Source organism: Lontra canadensis, unplaced genomic scaffold (assembly GCF_010015895.1).
Source record: "Lontra canadensis isolate GAN:19392208 unplaced genomic scaffold, GSC_riverotter_1.0 scaffold234, whole genome shotgun sequence".
NCBI lineage: Eukaryota > Metazoa > Chordata > Mammalia > Carnivora > Mustelidae > Lontra > Lontra canadensis.
The window spans coordinates 183,829-199,933 of record NW_022631228.1 but is presented as its reverse complement, the minus strand read 5'-3'; the positions used below and the strand labels follow the sequence as shown (position 1 = coordinate 199,933).

At 35.8% G+C, this 16,105-nt stretch overlaps 1 protein-coding gene across 1 annotated transcript in view; it reads right to left on the bottom strand.

Annotated features, from left to right (window-relative positions):
• Positions 1-16,105, bottom strand: part of KIAA2026 (KIAA2026 ortholog) — a 128,286-nt gene that overhangs the window by 84,130 nt on the left and 28,051 nt on the right. The window lies entirely within an intron of this gene.

Sequence of the window (16,105 nt, the reverse complement as noted above, 5' to 3'; positions counted from 1 at the left end):
GTCCTATCAGCATTCACCTGAAAATGGCCAGACTACTAAGCTTTACTCAATCTTTATTCTTTTTTGTTCAACACATAATCTGTCATCTCCTTTGCATTGGCTTCCAATGCTGTCCAAATCAATAAAGACAGTAGGATTTTGGATTTTTGCAATTTGAGTTAAGAGACCATAATTTTTATGGTATATGCTATACAAGAAAGAGAAACCACCTGCTGTATATAAAAATTAAAATACAGAATGGCGACTCCCTTCCCTCCTTTAATTGGAATAGATCACAAAACAGAGACGTAACTATGAAACTTAAAAAAGTTATAAGAATAATTTACTTTTATGTTTATATCTTCCCAAGTGATAAGCTAAAAATTATCAAATGCTTATCAGATAACTGAAGTATTACCATACAAAAATATGCACTAAATTTTTCACATTGCTGGCAACTTGAATTCCCAATATAAAAGCTGTTTTAACCTACTTAACAGTATGTAAAATTTATCTTCTCACCTATTATGCCATAAATTTAAACTTTAAAAAAAAGGAGGAGGAGGAGGAAAATGGCAGAGAAATAGGGGACTCTACTTCCGGACCGTCCCTGGAATTCAGCTGGGTAGCTATCAAATCATTCTAAACACTAGCAAATTCAACTGGTCTAAGAAAAGAATTGCTGCAAAACTACAAATAGAAAAGCAACCAAGGTAGGAGGTGCGGAGAAGTAAATCTGAGGTGATACATCAGAAGATAAACCCAGGGAGAGGAATCCCCCCTAAGCCAGCTAACAGAAAGTGACAGAGCAGCAGAGTGCAAAATCAGAACTTTTAGAAATCTGTTCCTGTGAGGGATGTCCTTGCCTAAAAGGTGCTCTGATGGCAAAGCTCGGCAGAATCCTACCTGGGACATTGTGGTCTCAGGATCCCCTGGGTCACACAAAAACAGAGGTACCTAAGTGCATCAGAGTTCCCAAGCATCACGGCAAGGAAGCCAGCTACAAACAGCTCAGGAGTGGGCATTCAGCATGGTGCTGCCATAAACTGCAAACCATGACAGGACTGGGCCACCGCTCTCCAAGCACAGGTCCAGCAAGAGGTAGAACCAAAGCAAGACCCCACTTTCTGCCCTGGGAGGAACAGGACGTGTGCCTGCCATAGGAGTCTGTAAAGTGTAGAGACTCGAATCAGGGTCACATGACTAAGATAACAATGCTCAGTTATGAGCTAGGTGAACACAGAGAGCAGACAAAAACAAGAGACAAGAGTAATTGATGGCTTTCCTGTGAGGGCTCACTGAAGAGTTGGAGGGGTGCAAATTTTTGGTTCCAGGGTTGGAGAAGAGATCACAGCCATTTCTATCCTCTAAAATGGTAAAGAGAGCTTTCAGGGAACAAAAGCCACAAAGAGCAATTCAAAGCAACTTCCACTGAACCCAGGCCCCTTGCAAGAGGGGAGTAATTCCACCTACAGAAATACCTCAGAATCAGTGCAACAAACCCTTCCCCAGAAGATCAGCAGGAACATCCAGCTAATACCAAGTTTACCAATCACACAGAACTTCAAAACTCCAACACTAGGGGAAAATAGTATATCGAATTCAGGGTTTTTTTTTTTTTTCCTCATGATTCCTTCGTCTTTCAGTTTAATTTTTTTTCCTTTTTTTTTTTCCCCTTTTCAACTACATTCTTATTTCATCAACTCTTTTTTTTAATATCTTTTATAGTTTTCAATTTTATATATTTTTTTCATTTTTGGATTAATTTCATTGTGTTCAATTTCAATTTTTGGAGATATCTATCTATCTTTTGTTAACAATTTTGGGACCTAATTTATTCTAACAAATAGACCAAAATACACACAGGACCTCGTGTGTTGCTCTGTTCTGTCTACCTGTTTGATTATATTCTCTCTTCTATTCCTTTTTGGTTTCTGACTTCTTCTGATTTGCTTGGTGTATATTTTGCTGGTGTCATGGTTGCTATTTTTGTATTTTGTTCTCTTGTTCATCTATTTTTCTCTGGACAGAATGAAAAAACAGAAACTCACCCCAGAAAAGAGAACAAGTAGCAGTACTAGCTGCCAAGGACTTAATATGAATACCAGTAAGACATCAAAGATAGAATTCTGAATAATGATTATAAAGGTATGACCTAGGCTTTAAAAAAGCATAGACGACACTAAAGAATTCCTTATTACAGAATTAAAAGAACTAAAATCTAATCAAGTGGAAATCTAAAAGGCTATTACTGAGATGCAATCAAAACAGGAGGCTCTAACTGCTAGACTAAATGAAGCAGAAGAGAAAATCAGTGATGTAGAAGACAAAATAGTGGAGAATGAAGAAAATTAGAAAAAGAAAGAAAAACAACTACTGGATTACAAGGGGAGAATTTTACAGATATGTGATACTATAAAGCAAAACAATATTAGAATAATTAGAATCCCATAAAAAGAGGAAAGAGGGGATGAAGGTATATTGGAGCAAACTATGGCTAAGAACTTCCCTAACCTGATGAAGGAAACAGGCATTCAAGTCCAGGAGGCACAGACAAACACAATAAAAAAACAATAAAAATAGATCAACAGCCTGACATATAATAGCAAAGCTTGCAAATTTCAGAGATAAGAGAAAACCCTGAAAGCATCTGGGGACAAGAGGTCCTTAACCTATAAAGGTGCAAACATAAGGGTGGCAGCAGACCTATCCACAAAAACCTGGAGGGCAGAAAGGACAGGCATGAAAATTTCAGGGTTCTAAATAAGGAAATATGCAGCCAAGAATACCTTATCCAGCAAGGCTGTCATTCACAATAGAAGGAGAGATAGAGATTATAGGACAAACAGAAACTAAAAGAATTTGTGATCATTGAAGAAATATTAAAGGGGATCCTGTAAGCAAAGAGAGAGCCCCAAAGTAACATAGACCAGAAGGAAACAGAAAAAATAAAGAAACAATAATTTTGCAGGTAATACAATGGCACCAAAATAGTCTTTAATAGTTGCTCTGAGTGAAAATGGGCTAAATGCTCCACTCAGATGAGTGAAAATGGGCTAAATGCTCCACTCAAAGACACAGGGTATCAGACTGTATAAAAAAGCAAGACCCAACAATATGGTGTCTGCAAAAGACTCATTTTATACCCAAAGACACCTCCAGATTGAAAGTGAGGGAGTGGAGAATGATTTATCATGCTAAGGAACATCAAAAGAAAGATGGTGTTACAATCCTTATCTCAGACAAAAATGGATTTTAAACCAAAGACTGTAATAAGAGATGAAGAAGATCATTACATCATAATTAAAGGGTCTATCCAACAAGAAGATCTAACAATTATAAATATTTATGCCTCTAACATGGTAGCAGCAAATTTTATAAACCACTTAATAACAAAATTAAAGAAACACTTCGATAATAATACAATAATAGCACGGGACATTAACACCACCAATTCAATGGACAGGTCATCTAAGCAAAAGATCAACAAGGAAACAAGGGCTTTGAATGACATATTGGAACAGATGGACTTCACACATATATTCAGAGCATTCCACCACAAAGCAACAAAATACACATTCTTCTCAAGTGCACATAGAAGATGGTCCAGAAAAGATCATATAGTGGGTCTATATACTGGGTCACAAATCAGGTCTCAACTTGTACCAAAATAATGGAATTATTCCCTGCACATTTTCAGACCACAGTGCTTTGAAACTGAACTCAATGACAAGAAGAAATTAGGAAGGAACACAAATTCATGGAGGTTAAAGAACATCCAATTAAATTGGTTAAAGAACAACCAATTAAAGAATAAATAATGTCAACCAGGATATTAAAAAGGAAATTTTAAAAAATTAATGGAAAGAAATGAAAATGAAAACACAACTGTTCAAAACCTTTGAGATTCAGCGAAGGCAGTCCTAAGAAGGGAAGTGTATAGCAATACAGGCCTCTTTCAAGAACCAAGAAAGGTCTCAAATACGTAATCTAACCTTATACCCAAAGGAGCTGGAGAACAAAGAGCAAATAAAGACTAAATCCAGCAGAAGAAGAGAATTAATAAAGATTAGAACAGCCATCAAAGAAACAGAAGCAAAAGGAACAGAAGGACAGATCAACAAAACTAGGAGCTGGTTCTTTGAGAGAATTAATAAGACCGATAAACCCCTACCCAGATCTATCAAAAAGAAAAGAGAAAGGACCCAAATTAATAAAATCATGAATGAAGGAACAGAGATCACAATCAACACTGAAGAAATACAAACACTTATAAGAACATATTATGGGAAACTATATGACAACAAATTAGAAAATCTGGAAGAAATGGATACATTCTCCAAAACATACAAACTACCAAAACTGAAACAGGAAGGAATAGAAAATCTGAGTAGGCCCATAACCTGCAAGGAAATTGAAGCAGTAATCAAAAAACCCAAAAAACAGAGTCCAGGGCTAGATGGCTTCCCAGGGGAATTCTACCAAACATTTAAAGAAGAATTAATATCACGTTGATTGATTTGCAAATGTTGAACCACCCTTGCATTCCAGGAATAAATCCCACTTTGTCATGGTGAATAATCCTTTTAATAAACTGTTGGATCCTATTGTCTAGAATCTCGTTGAGTATTTCGGCATCCACATTCACCAGGGATATTGGTCTGTAATTCTTTTTGATGCAGTCTTCGCCTGGTTTGGGGATCAGGGTAATGCTGGTCTCAGAGAACGAATTTTGAAGTTTTCCTTCTGTTTCTCTTTTCTGTAACAGCTTCAGTAGAATAGCTATGATTTCTTCTTTAAATGTGCATTTGGGATTTTTATAATTTTTTGAGAGAGACTTGGATGGCTATGTATTTCCCTCTTAGGACCACCTATGTAGTATCCCATAGGTTTTTGGAACTTTTGGGACTTCATCAAGATAAAAAGCTTCTGCACAGCAAAGGAAACAGTCAACAAAACTAAGAGGCAACCCATGGAATGGGAGAAGATATTTGTAAATGACATACAGATAAAGGACTGGTATCCAAGATATATTAAGGACATCTCAAACTCAACACCCAAAAAACAAATAATCCAGTCAAAAAATGAGAAGACATGAACAGACATTCCTCCAAAGAAGACATACAAAAAGCTAAAAAGACATATGAAAAAATATTCAACATCACTTGGTATTAGGGAAATACAAATCAAAGTCACAATGAATACCAGTCAGAATGGCAGAAATTAACAAAATAGGAAACAACAAATGTTGGCAAGGATGTAGAGAAAGGGGAATCCTCGTACACTGTTTGTGAGAATGTAAGCCAGGACAGCCACTCTGGAAAATAGGATGGAGGTTCCGCAAGATGTAAAAAATAGACCTACCCTATGACCCTGAAATTGCACTAAGTATTTACACCAAAGATACAGTTGTAGTGAAAAGAAGGGGGCGCTTGCACCCCAATGATCACAGGAGCAATGTCCATGACAGCCAAACTGTGGAAGAAGTTGAGATGCCCTTCAACAGAGGAGTGATAAAGACGACGTGGTACATATATACGATGGAATGTTATTCAGCCATCAGAAAGGATGAATACCCCCCATATGCATCGACATGGCTGGAACTGGAGGGGATTACGCTTAGTGAAATAAGTCAAGGAGAAACAATTCTCATATGATTTCACTCATATGAATTTCACTCATAAGGAATTGTATGGAGGACCATAGAGGAAGGGAGGGAAAACTGAAGGGGGAGAAATCAGAGAGAGAGAAGAACCATGAAAGACTCTGGACTCAACACAAACTGAGAAACAAACTGAGAGTTTCAGAGGGGAGGGTAGTGGGGGTAATGGGGTAGCCAGGTGATGGGTTTTAAGAAGCACACATGTTATTCAACTAACGAGTCACTGAACACTATGTCAAAAACTAATAACGTACTATTCAGTGGCTAACTGAACATAATAAAAAATCATATAAAAATAAATAAAAACATTTTGTGAGGAAAAATAAAGGGTGAATTAATACCTATTCTTCTAAAGCTGTTTCAAAAAACAGAAATGGAAGGAAAACTTCCAAACTCTTTCGATGAGGCCAGCAATACCTTTTCCCCAAAACAGATAAAGACCCCACCAAAAAGGAGAATTACAAGCCAATATCCCCCATGAACATGGATGCCAAAATTGTCACCAGGATACTAGCCAATAGAATCCAACAGTACACTGAAAAGATTATGCACCAGGACCAAGTGGGATTCATTCCTGGGCTGCATCAGTGGTCCAACATTCACAAATCAATCAACATGATATGCTACATTATTCAAAGAAAAGACACCAACCATATGATCCTCTCAATTGGTGCAGAAAAAAGCATTTGACAAAGTACAGCATCTTTCTTGATTAATACTCTACAGAGTATAGGGACAGAGGGAACATTCCTCAAAATCATAAATATACGAAGAGCCTACAGCAAGTATGATCCTCAACAGGGAAAAACTGAAAGCTTTTCCCATAAGGTCAGGAACATAACAGGGTTGTCCACTACTACCACTTTGGTCAACGTAGTACTGGAAGTCTAAGTGTCAGCAATCAGACAATGAAAAGAAATAAAAGCTATCCAAATCAGCAAAGAAGTCACACTCTGACTCTTCACAAACAACATGATACTCTGTGGAAAGCCCAAAAGACTCCACCCCAAAACTGCTAAAACTTACACAAGAATTCAGAAAAGTGGCAGGAAACAAAATCAATGCATAGATATCAGTGGCATTTCTATACACTAACAATGTGAGTGAAGGAAGAGAAATTAAAGAATTGATCCCATTTACAACTGAACCAAAAACCATAAGATACCTAGGAATAAACCTAACTGAAGAGGCAAAGATCTATACTCATGAAGAAACTGAGGAAGGCACAGAGAAATGGAAAAAACATTTCCTGATCATGGATTAGAAGAATAAATATTATTAAAATGTCTAGGCTACCTAGACACATTCCTCCAAAGAAGACATACAAAAAGCTAAAAGACACATGAAAAAATATTCAATATCACTTGGCATCAGGGAACTACAAATCAAAGCCAGAATGAATAGCACCTTACACTAATCAGAATGTGTACAATCCACACATTCAATGGGCTACCTAGAGCAATCCATACATTCAATGCAATCCCTATCAAAATACCATCAACTTTTTTTCATAGAAAAGTACCCAAATAGCCAGAGGAAAAGTTGAAAAAGAAAACGATAGGTGGTGGCATCACAATCCTGGACTTCAAGTTCTATTACAGAGCTATAATCTCAAGACAGTATGCTACTGGTACAAAACAGATTCAAAGATCAATGGAACAGAAGAGAGAACCCAAAAATGGACCCTCAACTCTTGGTCAATTAACAAGGAAAGAACATCTAATGGAAAAAAGTCTCTTCAACAAATGGTACTGGGAAAATTGGATAGCCACATGTAGAAGAATGAAACTAGACCATTTTTTTACACCATACACAAAGCTAAACTCAAAATGGATGAAATACCTAAATGTGAGATAGGAATCCATGAAAATCCTAGAGAACACAGGGAGCAACCTCTTTGACCTCGGCCACAGGAACTTTTGCAAGATACAGCTCTAATGGCGAGGAAAACAAACAAAAGCAAAAATGAACTACTGGGACTTCATCAAGATAAAAAGCTTTTGCATAGCAAAAGAAACAGTTGACAAAACCAAAAGACAACTGACAGATGGGAGAAGGTATGTGCTAAAGTTTTATTAGATAAAGGGTTAGTACCCAAAATGTATAAAGAACTTACTAAACTCAACACCCAAAATAACACCAACTGATCCAATTAAGAAATGGAAAGAAGACATGAACAGACATTCCTCCAAAGAAGACATCCAATGGCCAATAGACACATGAAAAAATGCTCAACATCACTTGGTATCAGGGAAATACAAATCAAAACCACAAAGAAATACCACTTCACACCATGTAGAATGGCTAAAATTAACAAGTCAGGAAACAAAAAATGTTGGCGAGGATGTAGAGAAAGGGGAACCCTCTTATACTGTTGGTAGGAATGCAAGCTGATACAGCCACTCTGGAAAACAGGATGGAGGTTCCTCAAGATGTTAAAAATAGAGCTAAAAATAGACCCTGCAAACGCACTACTGGGTATTTACCCCAAAAATATAAATATAGTGAAAAGAAAGGGCACATGCACCCCAATGATCAAGGAGCAATGTTCACGATAGTCACACTGTGGGAGGAGTTGAGATGCCCTTCAACAGATGAGTGGTGAAGAAGATGTGGTTCATATATACAATGGAATGTTATTCAGCCATTAGAAAGGATGGATGCCCATCATCTGCATCAACATGGCTGGAACTGGAGGGGATTATGCTAAGTGAAATAAGTCAAGGAGAAAGACAATTTTCATATTGTTTCACTCTTATGTGGAATATAAACAATAGCATGGAGGACCATAGGGGAAGGTAGGGAAATCTGAAGGAAGAAAAATCAGAGAAGGAGATGAACCATGAAAAACTATGGATCCCAGGAAACAAACTGAGGGTTTCAGAGGGGAGAAGGTGGGGGGATGGGGTAACAGGGTGCTGGGTATTAAGGAGGGCACATGTTGTGATGAGCACTGGTGTTATAAGCAACTAATGAATCACTGAACACTACATCAAAAACTAATGATGTATTATACAATGGCTAACTGAACATTAAAAAAAGACTGTAACAAGAGACAAAGAAGAGCGCTACATAATAATAAGGGGATGATACAACAGGAAGATAAAACAATTTTAAATATTTATGCATACAACATGGGAGGACCAAAATTTATAAAACAATAACAAATATAAAGGAACTCATTGATGATAATATGAAAAAAGTAAGGGACTTTAACATCCTACTTGCATCAATACATAGATCATCCAAACAGAAAATCCACAACAAAACAATGGCTTTGAATGACACAGTGGATCAGATAGACTTAACAGATATATTCAGAACATTCCATCCCAAAAGAGCAGAATACATATTCTTTTCAAGTGCACATGAAGATTCTCCACAACAGATCACATATTAGACCATAAAATAGGCCTCAACGAATACAGTAAGACTGAAGTCATAGGATGCACCTTTTCTGACAACAACACTATGAAACCAGAAGTTAACCACAAGAAAAAAATTTAGAGACCACAAATACAAGGAGGTTAAACAACATGTTACTAAACAATGAATGGGTCAACAAGGAAATCAAAGAAAAGAAATACATGGAAATAAATGAAAATCAAAACACAAAAGTCCAGAATCATTTGGATGCAACAAAGGCAGTCCTAAAAGGAAAGTATACAGCAATACAGGCCTACCTCAAGAAGGAAAAATCTCAAATAAGCAACCTAACCTCAACTGAAAGGAACCAGAAAAAGGACAACAAATGAAGCCTAAAGCCAGTAGAAGGAAGGAAATGATAAAGATTAGGGCAGAAATAAATAATAATGGAAACTAAAAAAACCAAAAAACCAAAAAATAAAAAAAATAAATAAAAACAGAAGAGATCTACAAAACCAGGAGCTGCTTCTTTGAAAAAGTTAATGAAATTGATAAACCTCCAGCCAGACTTACCAAAAAGAAAAGGAAACGGACTCAAATACATAAAATCACCAATGAGAAAGGAGATGTAACAGCCAACGAGAGAAATACAATTCTAAGAAAATATTATGAAAAACTATATGCCAACAAGTTAGACAATCTAGAAGAAATGGATAAATTCCTAGAAATGTATAACAGGAAGTGAAACAAAAAGTGAAACAGGAAGAAACAGAAAGCTTGAATAGATCAATAACCAGCAAAGAAATCGAATCATTACCCAAACAAGTCCCAATAAACAAAAGGTCAGGGACAGATAACTTGAATTCCACCAAACATTTAAAGAAGAGTTAATACCTATTCTTAAATGATTCCAAAAAATAAGAGAAGGAAGAAGGAAGGAAAACTTTCATATTCATTCTATGAGGCATCACCCTGATTCCAAACCAGACAGATATCATTAAAGCAAGAGAACTACAAGCCAACATCGTTAAGACAGATGCAAAAACTCTCAATAAAATACCAGCAAACCAATTTTAATAATACATTAAAAAAATCATTCACCATAATCAAGTGGGATTTATTCCTGGGTTCTATATTCACCAATCAACTTGATATAACACATCCATAAAAGAAAGGATAATAACCATATGATCATTTCAATAGATATAGAAAAAGCACCTAACAAACTATAATGAAGTACAACTTCCATTCATGACAGAAAGCCCTCAATGAAGTGGTTTAGAGGGAACATACCCAACATAATAAAGGCTATACATGAAAAACCCACAGCTAATATCATCCTAACTGGGGAAAAACTGAGAGCTTTTCTTCTATGGTGAGGAACAAGACAGGGATGTCCAACCTCACCACTTTTATTCAAAATAGTACTAGAAGTCCTAGCCACAGCAATCAGACAACAGAAAGAAATTAAAGGAATTCAGATCAGCAAGGAATAAGTCAAACTTTTACTATTTGCAGTTAAGATGATACTATATATAGAAAACCCAAAAGACTCACTGATAAACTACTAGAACTGACAGACCAATTCAATGAAGTAACAGGACACAAAATCAACATACAGAAATCTGTTGTATTTCTATAGGCCAATAATGAAGCAGCAGAAAGAGAAATTAGGGAATCTGTTCCATTTTCAACTGCAACAAAAACCGTAAGACACCTAGAAATAAACCTAACCAAAGAGGTAAAAGATCTGTACTCTGAAAACTATAAAACAGTGGCGAGAGAAAGTGGAGATGACACAAAGAAATGGAGAGACATTCTATGCTTATGGAATGGAAGAACAAATATTGTTAAAATGTCTATACTACCCAAAACTATCTATAGGCTCAATGCAATCCCTATGAAAATAACACTGGCATTTTTCACAGAACTGGAACAAGGAACCCTAAGATATGTATGGAATGAAAAGACCTCGAATAGCCAAAGCAACCTTGAAAAAGAAAAGGAATGCTGGAGGCATCACAATTCCAGACCTTAAGCTATATTACAAAGCTGTAGTGATCAAGACAGTATGGTACTGACATAAAAACAGACACACAGACCAAAGGAACAAAAGAGAAAACCCAGAAATGAATCCACAATTATATGATCAGTTAATCTCGATAAAGCAGGAAGGAATATCCAATGGGAAGAAGTCAAATCTCTTCAACAAATTGTGTTGGAAAAACTGGACAACATGCAAAAGAATGAAACTGGACCACATTCTTTACCATATACAAAAATAAACTTTAAATGGATTAAAGATCTAAATGCTGATACCTGAAAACCATAAAACTGCTAGAAGATAACATAGGCAGTAATTTCCTTGACATCAGCCATAGCAACTTCTTTCTAGATATGTTTCCTGAGGCAAGGTAAACAAAAGGAAAAATATATTGTTAGGATTACATCAAAATAAAAAGCTCTGCAATGAAGGAAACTGAAAGGCAACCTACAAAATGGGAAAAGATATTTGGAAATGACATAGCTGATAAAGGGTTAATATCCAAAATATATAAAGCACTTAAACTTAACACCCAAAAACCAAATAATCCACTTTAAAAAATGGGCAGAAGACATGAATAAGACATTTTTTTTCCAAAGAAAACATCAAGATGGCCAACAGACACATGAAAAGATGCTCAGCATCAATGATCATTAGGGAAATGCAAATCAAAACTACAATGAGATATCACCTCACACCTGTCAGAATGGTTAAAATCAACAACACAAGAAACAACAGGTGTTGGTATGGATGTGGAGAAAAGGGAAACCTCCTGCACTGTTGATGGGAATCAAACTGGTGCGGTCTCTCTAGAACACAGTATGGAGGTTCCTGAAAAAGTTAAAAATACCCTGATCCAGCAATTATTCTAGTAGGTATTTAGTACCCTAGGTATATAAAAATACTAATTCAAAGGCATACATGCACCCTGATGTTTATACCCACATTATCTATACTAGGCAAATTATGGAAACAGTCTAAGTGTCCACTGACTAATTTATGGATAAAGAAGATGTGGGGTATATATCTATATGAGGGAATATTACATAAAAAGAAAGAAATCTTGCCATTTGCAAGGACATGGATGAAGCTAGAGAGTATTATGGTAAATGAAGTCAGTCAGTGAAAAAAATACAAATTCAGTATGATTTACCCATATGTGGAATTTAAGAAACAAAACAAACAAGCAAAGGGAAAAGAAAAAGAGAGATAAACCAAGAAACAGACTGTCAACTACAGAGAACAAACTGATAGTTACTAGAAGGGAGGTGGAGGGGGGAATGGGTTAAATAGGTGATGGGAATTAGGAGTGCACTTGTTGTGATGAGCACTGGGTGTTGTATGGAAGTGTTAAATCACTATATTGTACACCTGAAACTAATATTACATTGTATGTTAACTAACTGGAATTTAAAATAAAACTTAAAAAAAATTATGTATGGTTAAGCTATGCTATGCTTTAAGTACTGATAGGGGAGAAAAATGAAGTCAAGTTCGATTTTTCTCCTTCAAAATGTATGAAAAATAAAAACATTTTCAAACCAAAATATAAAAGTTCACTGAAAGACCTACATTATTAGAAACGCTAAAGAAAGTTCTTTCGGCAGTAGAAAAATGACACCAGATGGCATCACGGATCAGTACAAAGGAAGGCAGATTGTTGGGATGAGTAAATGTATAGATAAATTTAAAATACATTTCTTTCAGATGCCTGGGTGGCTCAGTCGGTTGAGCATCTGCCTTTGGCTCAGGTCATGATCTCGGTCCTGGGATGGAGTCCCACATCAGGCTCCCTGCTCAGTGGGGAATCTGCTTCTCCCTCTCTTTCTGCCCTTCCCCCTGCTCCTTCTCTCTCTCTATCTTGCTCACTCTCAAATTTAAAAAAAAAAACATTTTCCTCCTCATTCTTTAATTTCTTCAAAAGGTAACTATTTAAAGAACATACAATAACTGAGTATTGGGGTTTATAACATATTGTAGAAGTAAAATGACAACAACAGCACAAAGTATGAGGTAAACAGTAGTATACTGTGAAGTAGTATAAAATCTGAAATTAAATATGGTAAGTTAAGCACATCTTGTAAAGCTTAGAGAAGTCACTAAAAAAAACCTCAAATAATAATAGCTCATAAGCCAACAGTTGAGATAAAAGGCAATATTAAACAATGTCAGAAATATTATCAGGGATAAAAAGAGACACTCATAAGGAGGATGTCAATCCATCAAAAAACCATAAGCATCATAAATACACATATGCATGCAATAGCAGACTTTCAAACTACTGAAAGCCTCTTTCAGAACTCAGAGTACAAAGAGACAAAGGTCCCTATGCTAAAATCAATTGTATTTCTATATATTAGCAAGAAAAAACTGTAAATTGAATTTTAAAAATGACTTACAGTTGCATCAAAAACATGAAAATATGTACAGGTACCAAATATACACATAACCAAATATGTGGAAAATGTAATCACTGAAAACTAAAAAATGGCACTGAAAGAAATTTACAATTATCCAGAAACTGACTGATAAATTCCATTCAATTTCAATCAAAATTTCTTCAGGCATTTTTTTTTGTAGGTATTTACAAGATGATCTAAATCATACAGAAATGCGAAGATGCTAGTGTAGCCTAACAATTTTGAAAACAAAATACAAAATACAAAGTTGGAAGACTCATATTACAAAATTCCAAAGCTTAATATAAAGCTGTATTAATCAAGTCACTGTATTATTGGCCTAAGGACAGACCTATAGATAAATGAAACAGAATAAGAAGTCCAGAAAGACTCATAAATATATGTTCAACTGATATTTTTTTTTAGAAATCATATAGCCTTTTTAAAAAAAAGATTTATTTATTTATTTATCTATTTGAGAGAGAGAGAGAGAAAGTGAGAGAGAACATGAGAGGGGACAAGGTGAGAGGGAGAACCAGACTCCCCACAGAGCTGGGAGCCCCACGCAAGACTTGATCCCCGGACTCCGGAATCATGACCTGAGCCGCAGGCAGTTGCGTAACCAACTGAGTCACCCAGGTGCCCGAGTTCAACTGATTTTCAATAAAGATGCAAATCTAACTTAGTAAGGAAAGAATAGTTTCTTTCAACAAATGATACTGGGGCAATGGACTATATGGGAAAAAAAAATAAACTTTTACCTTTACTTTAAACCACACACAAAAATTAACTTCAAATGAATCACAGACCTAACCATGAAAAATAAAATTTAGAGGGGTGTCTGGGTAGCTCAGTCGCTTAAGTATCCAACGCTTGATTTTTGGCTCAGTTGACGATCTCAAGATTGTGAGATCAAGCCCACATGGGCTCTGTGTTGGGCACACAGCCTACTTAAGGTTCTCTCTTCTCCCTTTGTCCCCACTCTCTCTCTCCCTGTCTAAATTAATAAATAAAACAAAATTTAGAAATTTCAGGGGGGAGGTGCCTGGGTGGCTCAGTGGGTTAAAGCCTCTGCCTTCAGCTCAGGTCATGATCTCGGGGTGCTGGAATAGAGCCCTGCATTGGGCTCTCTGCTCAGCGGGTAGCCTGCTTTCTCCTCTCTCTCTGTCTGCCTCTTTGCCTACTTGTGATCTTTGTCTGTCAAATAAATAAATAAAATCTTTAAAAAAAAAAAAAAAGAAATTTTGGCGGGAAAAAGGGGGAAAATTCATAATCTTGGGTAAGCTAAGATTTCTTAGGTCATAAAAAGCACAAAACATTAAAACAAAAGAATAAACCTCAAGTTAAAATGTTCTATTTCTTAAAAAACACTGAGAATGAAAAGTCAAGCAAAAGACCAGCAGAAAATATCTGCAATGTATATATATTTACTGGATCCATAATGTACAAAAGAATTCTTAAAATTCAATAATAAAATGTGCAGGAATGACAAAGTGAGGATAGTGGTTTCTTCTGGGGACAAAGGAGAAATCTAGGGAATCCTGTTTTAACTATATTAATTTCTTTAAAAATTGCTGAGTAGTGGGTACGTGGACTTCTATTATAATTTTATTCTTTGTTTCATGTTTAAAATACTTATAATTTAAAAATTTAAAGTTAACACTAAACCCAAAGAGAAAGTTTAATTCATAGTACTCCATGAAATTATCGTAGTCACTAAAACACTTAATGGTGGATTTTTGCCCATATCTTATTCACCTATGTTTATTTGACATTAAGCACAAGGACACACAAACATGTAAAACTGAAGAAAAGAAAAAGAATCAGTTAGATTTCTAGTTTCCTGCTATCCATTCCTACTTAGATGCTTAAATGTTTCTCCATCACTTCAAACAACTTACTAAAAAGAATTCACTGATCTTTCCTCATATGATGGATTCAGGTTCTTCTGTTTTATTAGTTTTATCATATTACAAGTCAAAAGGAGAGCATATTAGTTAGGAGCACAAGTTCTAGAGCCAAAATGCTTGGCTTCAAATCTTGACTACCACTCAAAAATTGCCTGATCTTGGGCAAGTTAATTAATCTCTCTGTGCTTCAGGATAAATGTTAAATACATATAAGGTACTTAGAGCCAAACCTGGCAAATAATCATGTTTAATAAATGTTAACCATTCTTTTTTATATTCTTATTGCTGCTATAACTATTATTACAACTATGTTCTAACTTATCTTTGCCTCTTCCTTTGTTATCCCTTAGTATCAAGGAAGGTAGTCTTGTTACTCATTCCCAGAACAATCTGACCTCTCTCTCCCTATTTCTGGTCATCAGTAGCAAAGAGCTAGACTACTACAGCCTTCTTCCTATAAGCCTTCCTTTTCTTCATTTCCTCTCCATTCCAAGCTATTATATGCTACTTCAGATTAATCTTTTATCCCTTTTCATAAAATCCACTTTCCTTCAGCAGGAGAAGCTCTATGAGGTTTTATAGAAGGAAAAAAAAAGTATTTCACAGTGGGTTATGAATTAATCACTAGAATAAAAACTATGGCAGAAGAAAGTCTTAAGGTTGATTTTTAATGATACAAATATGAAAGCAAGCTAAGTTTATTACTATGAAAGTAACAATGACATTATAAATTACCTTTGAGTAG